The sequence below is a fragment of the Apteryx mantelli genome, chromosome 28, assembly GCF_036417845.1.
Source record: "Apteryx mantelli isolate bAptMan1 chromosome 28, bAptMan1.hap1, whole genome shotgun sequence".
Lineage (NCBI taxonomy): Eukaryota > Metazoa > Chordata > Aves > Apterygiformes > Apterygidae > Apteryx > Apteryx mantelli.
The window spans coordinates 2,108,502-2,128,766 of record NC_090005.1 but is presented as its reverse complement, the minus strand read 5'-3'; the positions used below and the strand labels follow the sequence as shown (position 1 = coordinate 2,128,766).

The following is a 20,265-nucleotide window of genomic DNA, read 5'->3' as shown; positions in this document are numbered from 1 at the left end:
CGGTGGCGTCAGGCGGCAGCGGGGCGGCTGGCGGGGGCTCCGCGCTGCTCCCGGCGAGGCGCCCGGGGCCGGCAGCACCCGGTGGGGAAGCATGGCCGTGGCCGCGGCCGGCCGGCCGGAGGAGCGGGCGCCCCGAGCCCGCTCGCAGCAAGCTGCCGGGATCTGCGCGACAAACACATGCGCCTCATCGCACACGCTTAAGCCAAATTAAATACGGTTTTACTAATCACTCGGCATTTAAAGCAACACGCCGTCTCTGTCAAGTTAAATCTAAGGAGACGCATCGAGTCGCATTAGCTGCTTATGTTAATTAAATGCAGACTCGGTTCATTATTAAACATGTATGCATCGCGAGAGGTGCACTGCTACCGACCTGGCTGCACGGGCACCGACCTCCGGGAAGCGGGCACGCGGGGACTGGCGGGCGCTGAGCCCGGGGCCGGAGCGGCAGTGACGGCGGCGCAGGGACGCAGCAGCACCGAGCCCCGCGCTCGCCCCGCGCTGGGTCCTGCTGCTGAGCTAGCGAGGGGCGAGCGCCGGCGTGCCGATGCCGGCGGCTCTGCCGCTGTCTCCACGGCTGCCGAGCGCGGCCCCGGCTCCTTTGCCGGGGGCCATCGCCTGCTCCCGGCTCTGAGCTGGGATGCTCACATCCTCTCCCTGCTCCGGGAGCTTCCCCCCACCCAGCTTTATCCCTCGGCGCGGCACACGTCTGCCGCTCCTGCTCTCTTTTGCTGGCTCGGGCGTTTCAAAGCTCCCCATGTGTCTCTGGGTTTTTTTTTGTTTTTTTTTCCCCTTCTTGAAATGTCACTGTGCCCCCTCAAACAGATCACATGGGCCGGGCGCCAGCCGCCACTGCACATCCCCGCGCCTGCTCTGCTCCGCGCCCGCGGCCACCATGGCGCCCGGCTCCCCGTGTGCCGGGCCGGCTGCCGCGGGACGCTGCGCGGCGGGGCGGCTTCCTGCCCGAGCCGGCTGCCGTTCCGGCTTTCCCGGCCAGCATTCGGGGGACGGCGGTTCCTCCTCTCCCTGCCGGCACCTCTCCAGCTCCCATCCCTCCTTCCCTCCTCCCCGAGGACCCCCCGGCCGGAACCAAGGAAGAGTCGAGCGCTGAATTTTCTACCTGCCAAAAGTATTCAATATCCAGCTGAAAAAACCCTGTGGCCTCAGCATCGCTCTGAAAAACCCAATTTGCACAGAGTTAAGACCCACCAAAGGGCACTTTGCTGATCGGCTCCACGGAAGCCTGTGCAATAGCCTGGTTTCACGGGAAACGGCTCGCCTGCCCGTGGCGCTCGGCTCCGGCGCCCGCCCGTTCCCGCGCCCACTCCGCCTCCGTCTCAGTCTTCCCTCTTTTCTGCTCCCTTTTGCGGCATCGGAGACAGGGCAAGACGGGAGACAGGCGGCAGCGCGGAGCTCCCGGCCCTGCATCCTTGCCAGGGACTTGAATGCAGGTGGGAGGTGAGGAGACATGACCAAGGGCAAACAGCAGGTCAGTGGCAGGGCTGGGACGTGTGCTCATCCCTCCGGCACCGGAGAGGCAGCAGGTGTGAACCGTCCTAGGCCTGCTTTAACCCTCGCCGCAGAGGAGCTGATCAGGGAGATGCTCTCATCTCTGCCGGGGGCCGAAGCCAGAGGTTTGGGGGCCCAAGGAGGGTTTAGCGATGGGGGGATGCCAAGCTGGAAAAGCCAACGCGATTGCTGCCGGCAGTGACTAATAGTTCCTCCTGCTGATGCCTAAAACCTGGCTCCCTCCAGCAACCCTGGCCGCCGCCGCGATACGGAGGGCGAGAGCATGGGGTGACCTTTCAATTCCGATTGCTCTGCCGACGAGGAGTAAATAATCATCGCTGCATCATTGCCGTTTGAGCACCGCTCGGGAGGGCCTGCCTGCAAACCCACTGCCGGCTCCTCCGGTGCTCTCCCCGTTTCCAGTGCCCTGGCGGTGCCGGGGAAGCGACACTTCGCCCTCGCCAGCCCTGCGACCCGCTCAGCCGAGGAGCTACGTGCTGACAGCACAAATCCCGGTGGGAAGCTGGTAAAAGCCGCTAAGACGTCAGGGCAACATTCCTGCATTTACACCTGCGGTGCCGGACACGGTTTTGCTCTCCGCGTCCGCCCAAAGAGCCTCTCCAGCAGCACCGCGCCGCCGGCCGCACGGGGGGGAGCCCTGGTCCGGGCATCACGTCCCTCCGCGGGGCGAGCCGGTTCTCCTGTGCCACCTCTCCCCGTCCCCATTGAATCCGTGAGCCCTTCGGAGGCGAGAATACTTCTCCCAGTGTCCCTGCACGGCACAATGAAGCCAGGCTCCGGCGCAGCGCCGCGGCTCACCATGGCCCGGCGAACACTGATCCAGTCATCCGCCGGCACTGCAGCCGCTTTCACGCTCGGCTCGGACACAGTAGCTCCATTATATGCCGTTAAAATGACCCGATACGGGGGGCTAATCGAGCGCCGCGCCGCTGGGGCGGGCGACGCCATTCGGGAGCACGCAGCGAAGCGGAGCTCCCGCGCTCCAGGACCTGCCGCGTCCGGCAGTGCAGGATTCCCCGACCCCTGGGTCCTGCAAAAAATGCCCCAGAGAAGGAGGGTTTTGCTGCAGCGCCCGCCCGAGCGCGCCAGGGCGCAGAGAGGCCCTTTCCACCGCGGTGGCCTGCGGTTGCACCGTACGGCCCAAGCACCTGCGACTATCGGAAACAGGCAGGAAGCCAGAATACACAAAAAAAGAAAAAAAAAGTCCATCGGAGACCTCTTGGCATCACACGGCTAAATGCATTTCCACGGTTGAAGGGCAGGGGAGCGTGATTTCTTATTAAACTCAGCCAGCTGATGGCTGATAAGCTCTCGGGTAATAAATACTCCTTAAACCCGGGCAAGGAGGTGGCGGTGTCACGCTGGCTCCGGAGACGGCTCGGCCTCCTTGGAGGAGCGGAGGGAAGGGCCCCGGGCAGCAGAGGCGGCAGGGCTAAGCCGCCGCTGCGAGGCGCTGGGACGGAGGCAACATCTGGCCGGGGCCGTCGCAAGCCACCGCATGCCCCGGCCGGCACCCGGCACCCGGCACCCGGCGGCACGTGCTCGGCACGCGGCCCCCGCTCTGCTCCGCTCCCTTCGCCGGCAGCGCCATCCGGGCGGCACCTGCTGCCGCGGTGCGGCCCCAAGCTGCCGAGGCGACGCGTGCCGTGCCCGGCCCGGCGCCGGCGCCAGCAGCAGCAGCACGGCTCCCAGCCCGCGCCGCGGCAGCGGGCCAAGCCCCGTCGCGCTCGCTTTTCCTTTGCTCACTTGCCGAGCGGAGACGCGGGGAAGCAGCTGCTTCTGCTTCTGGCGCCGCGGAGCATCGGAGCGCGCCGCAGATGCCCCCTTCTTGCGTTAAAAATAGCTTTTCTGTGCTTACTGGCTCTGCCAGACTCCCCCAAGCCAAGCCGCTCCGGGACAGCAGTCCCAGGATGTGCTGGAATGGACTCCGGAGCATCCACCTGCCCGGAGGCAGGGATGCTTCCTCCGTCCTGCCGCTGCTGTCCCAATCCTGCAGCAGCAGTGGGCCGGGGGCAAACGCTAGCCGACGTGACCCGCCGCCTTTCGGAGGTGACGGAGGGGCCGATGAACGGGGAGACAGAAGTACCCAGGCTCCCATGGGCCAGAGAAAAGGAAAAACGGGGAATATTGCCTGGAAGAGAGGGAGTTGCAAAGGTCGTGTTTGCCCACGTCCAGAAGGAGGATAGCAATAGTTTTAGGATAAAAGCAAAGCGGTACCTTGCCCCAAACCCTCCCCGCGGAGCAGCACCGGTGCGGGCCAGCCGTCCGGGAGAGCCCCAGCGCCCGTCCGGATGGGGCATCCGGAGGTGGCACCGTGGCCGTCAGGGAGGGGGCCGGGGCGTTTCGGCCGCACGGCCCCCGAGCTGCTCCGGCGTTAAAGAATGCCCTCGTTTCCCCTGATTTAAATCAAAGCGCTGTTAGCTACAGTGCTATTACCTCTGCCGAAAACGGTAACTAAATGGCATTTCCCCACCGCTCCATTTATATTTCTGTGCTCTTTACCCATTTGTAAGCTGCGGGAGGGAACAATTTAAGGCATCTGAGTGAAATGCTTAAATTAACAATTTACAAATAGCTTAATTGAGGTCCTGGTCTCTCTCTTCCCGAGCAGAAGCCGCTAAACGGTTCTGAATCATTCCCATTTATCGGTTCTCGCGATGTGAATTACCAGCCCTGGGCGACACGGAAGGCGTTGATACCTTCGCCTGGGTTGGGGGCAGCTTCCGCCTAAGCCGAGAGCGGCTGGCGACGGAGGGCGAAACGGCGGGTCCGCGTCCCGCTCCATCCTCTCCACCCTTTCCAAGGCGTGGCTCCAGGAGGGGGCGGGAAAAAAGAAAAAAAACCCATCCGCAGCCAGCAGCGCAGCCAGGGCGGCTCCGCTCCGCACGCCGCTCGAGCCTCTCGCGGCAGCCAAGCCCCCAGCCCGCGGGCGGGAGGCTGCTTCTGCACCTGCCCGGTTTGCACCCGCGATTGCACCGACACTGGGTGCAGAAGGTGCATTTCGGGCAACCTCCGTCTCATCCTCACTCAGCTGCAAACCCCCCCCCCGCCGCTGGCCTTTGACTCTCTCGCAATAGGTAAGAGGTGGCACCACTAAAATAGCAGCGAGGAGCACGCACGTACCAGCCGGATGCATCACGGGTTCAGCCTGGCTGCGCTAGACCGTTAAAAATAATGCAATCAAAACCAGCAGGGAGGAACGAAGAGCCTGCACGCACGTACCCACCCGGCAGCGCGGGCCCGGCAGCGGCGCACGGGGCTCGGGGCACCCCGTCGGCCCCCGGGCCCGGTGATGCTGCCCAGCCACGGGCGAAACGAGCCGGGACTTCGCCCGGTGCAAATCCCCGTGGCTCCGCTTGCTTCGGGAATCTGCCCTGATTTACATCAGTAAAGGAGCGAGGCGCACCTATTATCATTAGATTCCTTTTAATAACACGGACAGGGAATCGGAGGTGAGAACATCCCCGGCTGCCAGCGAGCCCGAGCTGCAATCGCTTCGCCATGGGAAAAGGGGCAAAAGCCAGAGAGGCTCCAGCCTAGGAGGAGCCTGTGGTCGGGCAGCTCCGGCAGCGAGGAGGAGGAGGAGGGGGAGGCAGGCTGCTGGCTGGCGGCGTGCTGATTTTGGAAGGGGGGGGGGGATGCATGCGTGGAGGGGAGAAGCAATAATTTTAATTAAAAGGCAAACGAGCGCACTGAAAATTGAGTGGAAGCGCAGTGATATTGCAAAGCCGTTGACTCTGTGAATTATTCCTCCTTGGGCTGCCCGGGGGGGGGGGAGGCATTGGCACAGCTCGGGCTGCTTTAAGGCCCCGACTCGGGGAGCGCCGGCGAGGGGAAAGCGGAGCGGGATTCCCGGAGCATCGGACAGGAACAGGCTGTTCCCAGGGATGCGGGGCCGGCGCGAGCCCCTTGCCCCTTTCCTACGCGTCCGCACGACTCCCGTCCACGGCCGCTGCCAAAACTCCCAATGGGATGAAAGAGCGGCTCCGATTTCCGCTGCTTCCCGGAGCAGCAGCTCCCTCAGCCTCACCAGGCGCTAGCAGACTTTTGGAAGGGGTCAGAACCCCCCTGTTATTTTGGCGAGACAAGCTCATTAACGGGCATCGTTACGCTGCTACAGGATGACCTTAGAGCCGTCTACGCGTTCGCCTCGGCGAGGACGCCGCTGCGGAGAGCAGGGGCTCTTTAATCCTGCTCAGACAAAGGCAGGACGAGATCTGAGAGCTGAAAGCCGAAGCGTCGGAAGCGCAGGCGAGGGAGAGGCGAAGGCGCCTGGCGGGGCCGGAGCAGCCCGCTGCCGGCTGGCGGCTCTCCGCTGCTCCCCAGCCCAGGACGCCCGGCCAAGAGAGACGCTCCGGAGCTGCGGTCTCCACGCAAGAATCGCTTTGCGAGACTTTACGGCCTGCGGCAGGCGAGAGGTCAAACGGGGTGACCAGAAGGGTCTTCTCTGGCCTTAAAAAAAAAAACCAAAGTGCATCTGAGTTATTCTCACTATTTGCATGGCAGCCGTACCTGCAGCAGCTGCCCCGGGAAACCCGGGCAGACCGGTCGGGGGAGACTCTCTTGGGGCAAGTTAAGGCACAGAGGTGTTTAAGACACTGGTGACACCAGCACGGGGTTGTTCTGGGATCCGCACGTACACCAAGCCGGTCTCATCCCGGGAGTCACCGCTACGGATGACACGAGGCAGGAGGGGAGGAGAGCGAAGGCGCTGCTCCAGGGACGATGCCCTGCGCCGCAGGTGTCATCCCAGGTGGGAGACCACGAGCACGGGCTGGGTGACAAAACCGCGAGGGACGGGTGCGATGCAAGGCCCAGGCAGGCGGCGGATGAGCCAGCCCTTAACTCTTGCAAGCAGCGGTAGCGGTGGAGCACCAGGAGCACTAGCTCCGGCGCAGACCCGAGGCAACGGCCTGCAGCCTGCTCGGCGGCGGCGGGGCGAGCGCGCGCCTCTTCGAGCCGGGAAGGTAATTGCACGGGTGATTCTGGCGCAGCAAACGAGCTAGAACGGAGCTCAGCGCCCCGGCAGGGCCCCGGGTGCATGCTCGGAGCAGCCACGGGCCGCTGCCCGCATCTCGCTTCCCCGCTCCCGTTTCGGGGTAACGCGCTCATTATGAGCCGACGAGCCGTTTGCAGGAAACGCGATTGAATTGCAGCGCGCTGTTCCGCTGCCTGGGTTTTCCACGGAGCAGGCTCCGCTGCAAGGAGGCCCGGCACACCCCACGCATTACAAGCTCCACTTCCTCCTCCTCCAGGCCTCCCGCCAGGCACGGCACGGCCGAACGCTGCCGGAGCCGGCACACCGGCTGCATGGCAGTAATGCACATCCCTTAAGACAGACGGACAGACGCACTAGGGCAGCTCCCCTTACCCTCACCTGGCACCAGCAGAGAAAATCCACCAGCTAAAGCCCCGGATAAATACCCTAAAGCAGAAGGAGCCGGGGCCAGGGGGGCTCAGTGGCCCCTCCGCGCTCCCGGGGATCCGGCGGCTCCCGGGGAAGGGAGTCACAGGGAGCTCGGAAGTGGCGATTTTCTGAGCGTCCAGGTTTGGGCGACCGCTACCGCTGCTCCGGGGATGATTTCCCCGGAGGCTGCCACCCCGATCCGCGGTCTCCCCAAGAAGAAATGCCGAAACGCCGGCGCCGTCCCTCGCAATGGGATCGCGCAGCCCGTTAGAGGCTGGCAGATGCCACGGCAGTGAGATCTGTTACCGCGACAGCCCCGGCAGGGGCGGCTGCTGAGCACATTCCTCCACATCCCCCCTCGCGCCGCTTTTTTAAGCCTTCCACGCTGGCACAGCCGGCTCCTAGACCCGGCCGCTGCCTCTTCGCCTCGACCCCGGGGAGCCAAGCTATCGCTCTTCCTCCCCTGCGAAGTTCCCCCTCCCCGTCCCCAAAGGGAGCCCCCAAACCTTGCAAGCCGCAGCGCTCGCCGGGGGCAGCGAGCCGGCACCTCCCGCGAGCGGCACCGGCGCCTCCGGCCGCAGGTGCCATCCCGAGCCCAGCGGCTTCCTCCTCCCTCCCCTGCGAGGGGGCTGATTTAGCGGCTGAATCGCCGACGCGCGGGGAAGGAGCCGACGTTGAACACGGAGGGAGCGGGGTGGGCAGGGGCCGCTGCTCGCCCCGGCCCCGGTACTGACCTGGTGACTTTAAACAGAGGGAACAGAGTCCTGGCTTCTTCCCTCCTGCAAGGCGATCGAGCCCTGGTTGAGGACAGGAAAGGAGGAGATTCGTGAATGAACACGATCCGGACGGAGGAGCGTGCCGGGGATGGAGGGGAGGAAACAAATAAATCAGAGCAAACACACACACACGATAAATCTGAAAGAAAAGCGCAGCGGGAGGAAGCGCCCGCGAGCGAAACGCAGCGCGGCCACCCGGGGCCTCGGGCTCCCATGTGCCCGGGGCAGGGAGGCAGCGGGGGCCCGAACCGCGCCAGGCGCCGCGGAGCAACCCCAAAACACCCCGCATGGTGGGCAGGCGGGCAGGCTGCAACCCGTGGCGGCGCATGTCCGGCCAGGAGCTCGCGGTGCGCCGGCACAGCGGCACTGCGCGATGCCGAGAGGTGCGGGAACGCAGCGGGAGCGACCGGCCCATTGCACACAGCAAACAGGGATTATGAGCATGGAAGGGCAACGGCGAGCCAAATTAGATGGGCTTAGCCTTTTTTTTCGGGAGAACATTCAAGCTGGACCTTCCTGCCGTTTGGGAAGCCCACAGGGGCAAACCCCGGCTCCAAAGCCCCGGCAGCGAGCAGCACCCCCAACGGATGTCCGTCCCCGCGCGCCCGGCGCTGCTCCATGTCCTCGCTGCCCCGGGGGTCCAGCCCGCACCACGGTGGGGTTTTGGCCTCCGAAAACGGGGGGGATTTGGGTTTGCAGCAGCAGCCCCTGCTGCGCCGTCGCACGAGTCCCTGCAGTTCAGGGTGCGAATGCAAAGACTCGCGGTTCACGGACGGATTTCACGCCGAGAGCGAGGAAATAATCTTAAAAATATGACAGGAAAGAAACAAGAAGCATGAAATAAAAGCAGAAAATCTGTCCTAAAGGCGCTTTATTCGTTCGTTTTGATAATTGTAGCTCAGGTTTAATTATTTATGGCATGTTTTGTAACGCGCCAGGAGACGTGCTGGAGCGAACGTGTCGCCGTTCATTGCGGTTGCACCCGGAGAGGCTGGGGCTCGGCTACGGGCTCACGTGGGCCCGGAGACGCAGCCGGCCCCGGCGGCCTGTGTGCACGCGGGAACGGGGCCGGAGGCAGAGGACGACCCGCCGGACCCCCCGCAGGGCAGGGATGCTGCGGCTCCCAAAAAAAGGGCCTATCTGCAAGGCGCCCTTGCTCTCCCCTGCCTTGCAATGACCCGGAGTGACAAAACAGCGCTTTGCTAGCACGAGCTAGCAAAAGGACGGGCCAAACGCGGTTCTCCTTGCACAAAATTTTCCAGGGAAAAAAAGAGACTGAGTTCTCTGAGTTCATCCCTAGGTGTTGGTGGGGAAGGAAAAGGCCCCGGATCTTTGCTCTTGGATTTGCCCTGAGTGACCCCGGGCAAACGCCGTCCCCCACGCGCAGCTCGGCTTCGCCGTGGCCGGCGGGGCGCCAGCGGCTGCCCTTTCCGCCGAGCTGAGGAGCCTCATTATCATCTACTGAGCACCGTAACCTTTCCGGAGTTATTTTGCCGGAGATGCTAAACGGCAGCTCGGCTCAAGGCCTGGCCGCACTGGGGCACAGAGTGCCAGCCCCTTGCCGGGCCGCCTTGCTCCCGCGGGCTCGGCGCTCCGGCGGCAGCCCCGGCCCGGCACGCCGCGCGGCGCAGGCGGAGGCGAGGAGCCGGGGCTGCTCCATCGCAGCGTCCTTGAGCGTCCTTGAGCGGCTTCGCTCCTCGCGCAGCGCAGCGCGTGAGGAAAGGGCTGGAAAACCCCAAACCGCGCTCCCTCTCTGAGCACCCCCCCCCCCGCCACGGATGCAGCTGAAAGGAGGCGGCGGGTGGGAAGGGAGGAGGGAGAAACGGAGCCGGGGAGGGGGGGGAAGGAGGCATCGCTCGTCCCCTTCGCCCGGCCGAGCCCCGGGAATCAGGTCCCCTTTGGGGAGTGGAGGCTCCCGGGACGTTCCCGTGCTCGCCCAGGTGCTCCGGGCTCGGCAGCTCCCAGCACAGCAGGGGATGCTCAGAGCCGGCGGGTCCCGCCGGGTGCTGGCTCCGTCTGCAGCCTATGCACCGCCGTCCCGTCCCATCCCGTCCCCAAAGCGTGCCCTCGCCTCCGCGCCAGCAGGACACCCTAGGGGATGCAGCGCCCGGCCGGACCCCCCCAACGCTCCCAAAAGCAGCCGGAGGAGGGAGGAGAGCTGCTCCGGGTGCACGCTCCGGGCATGCCCCGCGGCGCTCTCCTGCCCGCCGCGCGCTCAGCCTTCGGCCTCGGCAGGGCGACGCCGCGGGGCGGCAGGCCGGGCTGGCGGGAACGCGGCCCCGCTCCGCTTGGTCTGGGCAATGTGGTTTTAATGAGCCATATAATGCTTTCCGAATCACGCCGGGATCATTAATCCTCCTGAAACGAGACAGGTCCCGCAGGCCTCAGGCACCGCCGGGGCCGCCTGTTGCAGCGGAGAGCGAGCGGGCGCCTGCCGCCGCCGCTGCCGCCGCTCCGTGCCCACGGCCGCCGCGCAGCACACGTTCCTGGAGCTCCAGCTCTAATTGCAGGAGGGAGGTGCTGTATTTTTCCATGCATGAAGATCCAAAGTGACACTTTTTCCCTTCTCTTTTCTGAGAGCGAAGAGAGCTGGCTCATTAACATAAAACCACTGAGCCAAATAAAAACCCCGAGTGCCGTGACAGCATCCCTCCAAATAACACGGGAGCGGGAGTTTATCCCTCTCCAGCGCTGCCCTTGCCAAGCGCCATGGCAGCCGCACAAGCGAAGTCGACTGACAGGTGGTTGTTTCACACCCGATTACTGTGTCACTCGGCGCGGCCGCGCTGCCTCCTCGCCTCTGCCAGATGGACGGGATTTCTAGCCTCGGCTGCAGCCTGCGGAGACAGCAGCGAGCGAGGGCGGATTCGGGAAGAGCTGCACAACTCCTGCCCTTTTGCAAGGTTGGGAGCGCGTCCAGCCGGCCCCGGCGCTCGGCAGCTGGAGCGGGAGCATGCAACTTGCTCCAGCACAGCACCCAAAAATACCCGGACCCTGCTGGACGCGGGGCGCGGGAGTGAGCCGGGTGGCTAAGCGCCGGCAGGGATGTGGCAAGGAAGCGCCGTTAGTGCCGCCGAGCCTGGGTACAGGTGACGCTCGCAAGAAGCGCCTGATCTAGGCACAGAAGTGCTGCGGGAATTTGGCTCCTGAAACATGTCGGTGCTTGAAAAAGGTGCACTGCCGGCGGCGACGTGCCGGGCGTCCGGCTGGCAGCCAGCGCCAGGGCAGGACACCGAACGCGGCCCCCTCGTCCTCCCTCCTCCCTGGCTGCAAGGAACCGGGGCTGGGGAGGACGGGGGGGGGCCGCAAGGGGAAGGCGTCTCGTCCTGTCCCCGCTGCCCCGTGCCACCCCCAGCACCGCCGCGGCACGCAGACCTGCTGGCTCCGTGCCAGCGAAAGCATCCGATTTTCCTGCCGTGCTGCATTTGGTCCCGTTTCAACCCAAAATCCCCCGTTAAAAAGGAAGCCGCAAGAACCGAAGCGAAAGCCACGTCTGCTATTCCAAAGCGTCTCCCCGGGAGTCGCGGTGCCGCATGGGGGGTAACAGCCGCCCTTTGCCACCTTGGGTATCGCTGGGGGTAATTAGGCCAGTTAACGAGAGCCACGTCACGACGCCTGGCCAGGAGACCCTGACACCCCTAACGCCCGGGTGCTCCCGCGCGGAGAGCAGCCGGCACCTTGGGGAAGGGGCGACGGGGGGAACCCTGGAAGCCGCCGGCCCGAAAGCCTCAGCGCTGGCTTCAAGACGGGACGCTGCGCCCTCGGGATGCTTCTTTGGGGTTTGGGGGCCGAGCGCTGCGACAGCACGAGACAACACGAGCGGGACGGTGGCACGGCGCCCGGAGAGGAGGCAGCTTCTCTTTGCTCTCCTCTGCCAGTCGTGCTGCCGCACTGGTGCCCGGTTTGGGCGCAGTGCAGATGCTGGATTTCCCAGCCTGGAGCTCTCAGCCGCGCTGGAAGCTCGGATGCATCCTCTGCCTTCGCCCTGCTCCCCTCGCAAGCAGAACATCTCAGCATCGGGGAAAAAAACAAACAAACCACAAGCGCTTTCCCCCTCCTTCCCCTCCTCCCGCCCCCTCCCAGCCCTCTCCATCAGCCCTTCTGGTTGAGATGAATTTTTTTTTAAAAATGAATCTTCATTTGCATTTATTCTGAAAGTGGAAACCAAGCAGGGGGAGGGGGGAAAAAAATAAAAACAGCTGACAGCAAAGTTTTATTATCCCCATTGGGCGGCGAGGAGCAAATCAGTAATTTTTTAGCAAGCGCTGAGGCTCCTTCGCCGAGAGCCTCTCGGCGCCGTGGCGCACCTGCAGCCCGGGGGCGAGGCCTTCGGCGGGGAGCGAGGCAGCCGATGGGCGACAGCGGGCGCTCTGCCGCCCTGCTGCCGTCCTGCGCCGGGACGAGTCGGGATGGCCCCGGAGCACGGGGTGGTGCTGCCGCTGCCGGGGATGGAGCCCCCATCCCGGGCTCTCCGGTGCAGCCGTGCGTGCTGCCGCGGTGCGGGAATGATGGGGTGCCGCGGCAGAGCTGGGCCCGGTGCTCGGCTGGGAACGCCGGGAGCAAGCGAGAGCATCCCCATGGCCCTGGGCAAAGCGGATGGAGGGGGGCTCCGAAGGCGGGATGCTCGGGGCTCCGGGGGGGCGCGTGTGCGACGCCCCGGGGGGAAAGCGCTGCGGCGGGGGCCCGGAGCGCTGCCCAACCCGGCAGTGGCAGGGGCTGGCCGAGGCGGGCCGTGCCTGCCGCAGCGGCCGGGCTCTCCCTGCGGCTCTCCCGCTGGCCCCGGGAAAGCCGGGCCGAGCGACTCGCATCTCCCCCAGCCCAGGGGTGATTTAATGATAATAACAACAGCAGCAAACCGTGACCACAGCTGCCGGAAAGGAGCCGGCCGAGCAAAGCCCCGGGGACAGGAGAACTCCGCGGACGCGGCGCTGGCACAGAAGGGAGCCTCCGGCTTGCTCATGCCTCCCCACCGCCTCTCCTGCCCACCTGCCATCTTCCCACCTCCCTTCCGCGTCCGCCGCGCCGGCCTGCAGCCTCCCTCCCCGACGCACGCACGCGCCTGCAAACGCGATAGCAGCAACAGGGACCGCAGCACCCTGGGGACCCCGCGCCATTTGCCTCCGACCCCGATCCCGGGCTGGACCCGGCCAGGTTGGGCCCTTGGGATGCTGCGGAGTGGGATGCTCCTGCGCCAGGGTGGCGTCACCGGGGTGCAGAGGCCGCGGGAGCGGGGCTGCGTGGAGGAGATTGATGCGTGGCGGAGAATCAGTCCCTATAATTAAACCCCATGGTGGCAGCACGAGGAATTTGCGGGGGGAAAGAACGGGGGTGCGGGAGCGGGCGTTTCCGCCCAGCCCGGGCCTCTGCTGCGGGACGACGCTGGCACGGGAAGAGGGAGCGAGGACGATGTGGAGGGACCAGCCCTCCCTCCTCCTGCCTGGGACCACAGCTTTATCCACCTTTTCCAGAAAAAGAAAAAAAGCAAGGCACAGGGGAGCTAAGCGACTTGCCCAAGGTCGCGCAGGGAGCCCGGGCACGATGCCGAGCCGACGCTAACGCCACGCCGGGTCTCAGCGTCACCCGCGTGGTCGGGGCCACCCGCGCTGCTGGCCGCCGTCCCCAGGGAGGAGCCGCGAGCCGCGAGCAAGACAAAACGACAGGGGGGCGAGTATCCAAGCATCCTCCCTTGCGAGCATCCCTCCCTGGCGAGCATCCCTCCCTCGCCGGCCCGGAGGAAGGGGAGGGCTCGCGGGCTCCTGGCAACGAATAAAGATCCCTGTGCACAAAGGCACCGGCCCTTGGGCAGCCCTGCGAGGGCCGGGCCGGCGGCTCCCCCCTTGCTTTCGCCACCCTCCTCCTCGGCCCCCGAGGCAGTTTGCAGCCCCCGGGCTCCTCCCTTGGGGACGGGGAGCCCGTCGGCGGGAGAGCGCGGAGCCATTTCCGAAGGCGCGCGGCTGGCGGCATCGGGGGCAGGCTGGTGGGAAACAATTAGCACATGGAAAATGCATTCCTCATTAAAATGAGGGAAGAGCCGCTGCTGGGGCGGCAACCGTCACGTGGGTCTGGCCTGCTCCGACGGGGGCTCTGCCCTGGAGCTGGGGCCGGGCGTGCCGTGGGGCAGGGGACCCCTGTGCCATGGGGCAGGGGACCGCTGCACCATGGGGCAGGACAGAGCATGCTGTGCCCTGAGGTCATCTGGGCAGCTGGGCTGGGCGTCACAGAGGTCGGGAAACCTAATGCCAATATTTCTGCCAGTTTGGGGTCCCCAGGACTGACACAGTTGACGGCAGGGCAGGGGCATCCCCACCCCGTACGGCGCTGGGAGAGAAGCAGGACCAGCCGAAAAGACGGCTCTCCTCCTACCCCATCCTTAAGCGAGAGCTGGCTGGGCTGGCGGTGGCCTCCAGCCGCGATGCCCCCCACGCCGTCCCCTCCTCCCTGCCCAGCAAAATCCCTCCCACACCCCAAGAGATGCCCGCAAACGCGTGCTGCTCCCCAGGGGCATTTTCCCAGGGTGAAGCACCCACGAAACCAACTTGCCCCGGTGCTGGGTGCCGGCGGGCACAGGCATCAAAGCCCCGTGGCGTCCCGGCCCGTCTCGCCCTGCCGGGGCCAAATCCGAGAGAACAATAGAGGGAAAAGCTGGGGCGAAGCCGGGCGAGCGCCGGCGACGTCCGCGGCGAAGGGAGACAAAGGGACCTTCGCCGGTGGGCAGCGCCGCCCTCGCCGCCCGCAACACAACGCGGCCCCGGCACGTGGCCCCGGCACACCGACGGGGCAGTCGGCCATGGCACGCTGCACACGCACAGCACCTGCACCCCGGTGCACGCACCCACACCCCAATGCACACACCCACACCCTGATGCACGCACCCTGGTGCACGCACCTGCACCCCGGTGCACACACCCACATCCCGGTGCACACACCCACATCCCGGTGCACGCATCCCTGTGGGGGGCCCGGTCCCCCCTCACCCCTGGCCGTGCGGGGAGTGAAGCGGCCGCGCTTCAGAGCAGGGCAGCCGAGTGGGCCGGGGGGGGCAGGCGGCATTTGGAGTTATTTTTAGTCCCCCCCCCTCCCCCCAAACCTGAGTCCAGCCTGGGATGTGGCAGATTTTTTCCTCCTCCTTAAAGGAAGCTTAAAATCCCCCGATGGGCGGCCGGCAGCCCGGCGGCTCAGCCGGTGCTTTGTGCTTTATCAGCAGCCCGGGGGGAGGCAAAAGGCAGCCGAGCGGGTGGGAGAGCGGCCGCCGCCGCCCCGCTCCTGCCCGTCCGGCCCCCGGAGCAGCCGCCACCCCGGGCGCGGCGCGGCGCGGGGGGGGGGGGAACCCAGAGCCTGGCGGCACCGAGCCCCCTTCGCTCGGCAAAACACCCCGTTTAGCCCCCAAAGCCGCAGCAGCCTCGGTGAGCCCCCGAGCCCCCCCCCGGCGCCCTGCTGCCCCCGGAGCCCGGCGGCCCCGGCAACAACCGCCGCGCAGAGCCGGGAACCGCCGCAGGCGCCGGCTCCGCATCCGCGGCCGCCTCCGCGCCCGCGGCCCCGGCGCGCCCCAGCCCCACGCCCAGTCCCCGCCGGCAGCTCCGGCAGCAGCGATTCCCGGGCGTCGGCGATGCTGCACCGGCGGCTCGGAGGCAGGGGGGGAAAAAAAGGAGAAAAAAAAACCAAAAAAACAAACAAACAAAAAAAAAAACAAAAAGGAAAAAAACCAAAACCACACAAATGAAAAAAAAATACCTGCTACTTAAGAATGGATGCACATAGTGAGAGTGACATGCCTTGGGAGGGTGTATTCCCCATCTCGGCTCCGCTCGGCGCTCGCTCTGCGCTCGCCTCCTCCGGGCGCGCGGCTGCGGCCCGGGCAGCGGCGGGCGGCGGGAGCGCGCCGGCGCCGGGAGCGCGCCGCTCCGCGCGCCGCGAAGGAACAAATGGGAAAAACACATTAGCTCATGAGAGATTAATGTGCGGGGAGACGGCTCCCCCTCTCCGCGCCCTCTTAAAGGCCCCTGCGTTTTATTCGGCGCTCGGTGGCGAGCCCGCGTGCCGGGAGGGCGCCGGCAAGCGGGGCGGCGGGCGGGTGCCGCCGCTCCCCGGGGAGCTGCAGCGCCGCGGGGGATCCCTCGCCTCCCTGTGCGCTTCAAGCGGCATCCGCACGACACGTTATGCACCTGCACGGGGACAGCAGAACAGCCCCTGCGTCTCTTTGGGGATGGGCAGCATCCGGCCCCGCTGCCGCGGCATCGATTTTGCTGTCGGGGTCAGGGACAAAACAGGCAAAAACGGTGCCGGGGAGGGGGTGGAAATGCCCCCAGCAGAGCTGCTGTGGCCCCTGGCCCCCGCGGCCCCGCTGCCAAAATGGCCCTGCTGGCACTGGGCAATTGCAAAATCTCTGCGTGAGCAGCCAGCGACGACGGGGTGCAGCTGGGTGGGGGGCTCGGTCCCCTGCCCACTGGGGGGTCCCCGCTGCTGCTGTGCATGGCCAGACCCAGCCACACGCCGTGGAGAGCCACCCTCTCCTGCAGCGGCGCGTTAGCCGGACGCTGCTGCCCAGTGGGCACCAACAGGGTGCGGCAACGCCGGCTCCATCAGAACATCTGTGGGGTGAAAACCTTTTCCGGTGCCAGCGATGTGCACCATGATGGGGCTGGCATGCTCCTGACGGCAGGACGCCCCACCATGCACAGCTGCCGGTGGAGGGGCTGGGGCGGGGGCACCCCGGGGCTGGCATCGGCTGCGTCCCCAGGGCAAAGGGCCTGTTGCAGGGTGCAACCCCTCCTGGCCTGGCTACGTATCCCTGCAGGCAGCTCCGTCGCCTTGCAATGACTCGTGGTGCCCGTGCAACCGCGTCTCGTCGAGGGAGCAGAGCCGCAGCCCCGGGGACGGAGGGCAGAACGGGGAGCTCTTAGTGCCAGCGAGGAGGAACGAGACAGAGGGCGGGAAGGGGGGAGAAAAAGGATGAATGAAAGTGGAGATGGAAAAAGACCCCAAGTTACTGTTAAACCTGGGAGCGCTCTGGAGATGTAATGAAAGGTGAAGTGTTCACAATACGGAGCGAAAGTCTCCCGTCTGCGGCACACTGGTAGTCAGACCGAGCTGAGCTAATGCTCCCCTCCGGCATTAAAAAATCCCTCATTTAATACCAAGTCCTGCTCTGCAGCCCTGCTGCTCGGCAGGAGAAACGCCGCTGGGAAGGGCCGGCAGCTCCTGTCCCAGAGGTGGGGACGGATCCTGCTTCCCGGCCCCCAAGGAGAGGCTCAGAGACGCTTTGGGATAGCCAGGATAGACGTAAAACTGGCTGGCTGGAAACAAGGACAGACAGACAGACAGACGCATGGCCAGGGCCTACGTGGGCAGAGCGAGCCTGGGCACTGTGCAGGACCACGCCGGCCGGGAAGCTCCCGGGCTTCGCAGCTTTTCGGGAAGAGGCAGGAGTTTGGATTGCGGCAAATCCAAGTGAGGAGGCAAAACGTCGCTAAACGAACTGAAATGCCATCTAATCGGCACATCTATTTTCTAACAAGTTACACATTCCCTTCAGAGCGCCAGTCATTTCAAAAACACATTAAAGAGAAATATTTGAAAGCTAAAATGTATTAAACAAGCACTTCATCCTCATCAGCAGAGAGGTTATAGATCTTTGCTGGTCTCCTTCCAATAACCTTGCGCGCAAGACACCACGAGGCAACCTCCTGTGTTCAAAAAGCCTTTAAAAACACGTGCGAGCAAGGCGAGTCCTGGGGAAAAGGCCTGGCTGTCGCAGCCCCAAGCCCGGCCGCCGAGGTCGTGCAAGGCAGGACGGGGCGGACGGGGCCCCCGGCGCAGGGCATGAGCCCCCTCCGGCCCCCGGGGCCCGAGATGTCACCATTGACGCCAGGCACCGGTCACCAGGCAGCCTCCACCCGCAATCGCAGGAGCCACCTGAAAACCTCTGAGACTTTCTGCAAAAAAAGCATGCAAGAGCGCAAGTTTATTTATTTTTATTCCCTGAGTCTTTGCCGTGGGAAATTTGTGGAGGGGGGGCAAACTGCAGCCATGAGAAACAGGAATTTAATTTAAAAAATGGAAGGCAGATACGGCGCGCGAGCACACGACTCCAGGAGCTGGCACGTCCGCAGGAGAGCAAACCTTGGCTGACGAGCGCCGAGGCTTCGAGAGCAGGAAGCTGCCGGGGAAACAGCTCTGCCCACCAGCACGGAGAGGACAGCCCCAAAGGCTCTCAGCACCAGCCCTGCTGCAGAAAATTGCAGCCATTTTCCTCTCAAATAAAAGGGAGAAGGGGGAGAAAAGATGCTCTGAAAACTTGTCCCGTTATTCCTGGCCAGGCCGTCGCATTCCCCACCCTCGCGGTGACGAGGCCGCCCCGTTTCACACCCTCCTGCTCCCAAAACGTCCCCGGCCCCAGCATCCTTTCACACCTCCCAGCGCAGCGTTCCTCGCTTTCTCCCAGGCCTTCCTGCAAGCTGCCTTTTCCTCGGCCCTGCTTGTGCATTAAGCCCTGGTTTCTGGGAGCAGCGATCTCCACACGGGAGCGGGGCTGGGACAAGCGGTTGCTGCCGGTCAGCAGGGCTGGAGGAGCGGCCGCGGCTCCCGCACCGAGCGCCCGTGGCTTTCGCAGGGGTTACGCTGCACACGGGCGGCGTTTGCTGCTCTGTGTGGGCCCAGGCATCCCGGGAAAGGGGCAGGAGAGCAAACGGGAGAGGCCGCAGCGATGGCACTGGGAAGGGCTCCAGGGCTGGGGAGGCTCTGGGGCACGTGGGAGCTTCAAAGGGCTTTTTAGGACAAACCAGCCAGAAAAGGAAACGCGTCATCCATAATTGAGAGCCCAGGCTCAGCTTTCCCGTTCCTCCCGTCCCGCCGGGCGGAGGAGCCTCGCGCCCTCCCCGAGCCCTTTCCGCGGGGCCGGAGCAACCGGCGGCGCCCAGGCAGCTCGCGCCTCTTGCTGCGGCACGTTAGCAAGCGTTTGAGGAGCAGGATCTGCCGCCGCTGCAACGGGCCACGGCTCCCACCCGCAGGCGGGCGAGGACGAGCGCCGGGGCGTCCCCGCACCCCGTGCCCGCGTCTCGGCACACCGCCGGGCAGCGGCGACCTGCTCTGGGACGGCCTTGCGCACCCCGAGAGCCACGATCCGGTGCCCCAACCGTTTAATACCCCTAACCGCCTGGATGCTACTAGGACGTCCTGCAACATCCCGCCTCGCGGTCTCAGCAAATTCCTCCAGCAAGGAGTTCCCAAGCTACGGGGCCGTGGCAACGTGCTTTCCTCTTACCCGTTCCGGCTTCCCGGGGACGTCCCGTTTCCCCGCAACAGGGGTGCTCCAGAGGAGGCGATGCAAAACCTTCGCCAAGCCCCAACACGCCGCGTTCGGTCCCAGCAGAAACAGGCCACCGTTTGCCTGTGCTCTGTCCCCAAAACCCACCCCGGGGAGGAAGCGGGAGGCAGCTGGGAACCCTGGGCACCCGCAGTGCCTGGCAGCCGGCGGGGCGCAGGGCAGGTGCCCCAAACCGCGCCGGAAAAGCGACGTGCGATGCCTGCTGGCCCCCTCCCCAACGGAGGCGAGCGTGCCACAAGTGAAACGAGTTTGCCATCCTCTCTCAGATCCAAAGTCTTGTCCTCCAGCACAGATGCACCAAGCCCGACACCCCCCCCTCCCCGCCTGGCAGCCTCGTCATCTCGGCTCGGAGACTTTGAAGCAAAAGTCTGAGCATCTGAAGCGCCAGAGCCTGCCTTGCTCATATTTTTAATCTAGCTTCACACCGAGCCATCCCACACACATCTGTCCCCCCCGAGCACATGCTCAGAGGCACCCGGGTGCCCAGCCCCGGCGCCCACGCGGCCCGCACAGCCGCACACGCTTCCATATATATAATGCACCCAGTCACGCACCAGCCTTCGCACGCTCGTCCGGCCACGCGCGGGCAGCGAGGGCTGCGCCGTTTCCGTCCCCCTCCTCCAGACACGCTCCTGTTCCCATCGCCTTTGCAAACGCACCCGAAAAGCCTGGGAAAGGTGAGCCAGCAGGACACCAGGGCCGCCTTTGCACTGCCAGCCCTTTTCCTCCTAAATCCCGCCATCCACGAGGTCCCACCTGCATCGCCCAGGTTTTCCACTCCTGAGCAGCCCCCGCTACGGCCGAAACTGGCCCTATGGCGCAATTTGCAATTTAGTGACTTGCAATTTAAAGCTAGGGAAACCGAGGTGCAGAGCAGGGAAGGGGCTTTGCCGGGTGCCGCGCAGGCGGGCGGCGATGCTGGGTGTCGGACCCTGCTCCGCAGCGAGCTGCCTCCGTCCCAGCAAAATCCCCCCTCTGCCGGGATTGCAGGACAATGAGCTGGGCGAGCCATGGAAAATACCTAGAAAAGGGAAAAACGTTGCAGAACCTGAATAAATTCCCCAGCGTGCTCCATATAAGGATAAAAATGGGAGGAGATGGCTGCCCAGTTTCACAGTGAATGGTGAGGGCTCAGTAACAGCTAAATAATACATGCACTGGCAGATGTTCAGGAGCAAAACCATCACAGGCAAATAGGTTTTATTGTCTCGGAAAGGGACCCTTTGCCG

At 64.9% G+C, this 20,265-nt stretch overlaps 1 protein-coding gene across 1 annotated transcript in view; it reads right to left on the bottom strand.

Annotated features, from left to right (window-relative positions):
* SRCIN1 (SRC kinase signaling inhibitor 1) overlaps positions 1-15,512 on the bottom strand; it is a 77,756-nt gene extending 62,244 nt beyond the window's left edge. The window contains exon 1 of the mRNA XM_067311923.1: positions 15,445-15,512. The gene's annotated coding sequence lies outside the window, so the exon portion shown is untranslated. The remainder of the gene's footprint in view (positions 1-15,444) is intronic.
* Positions 15,513-20,265: the final 4,753 nt, after the last annotated feature.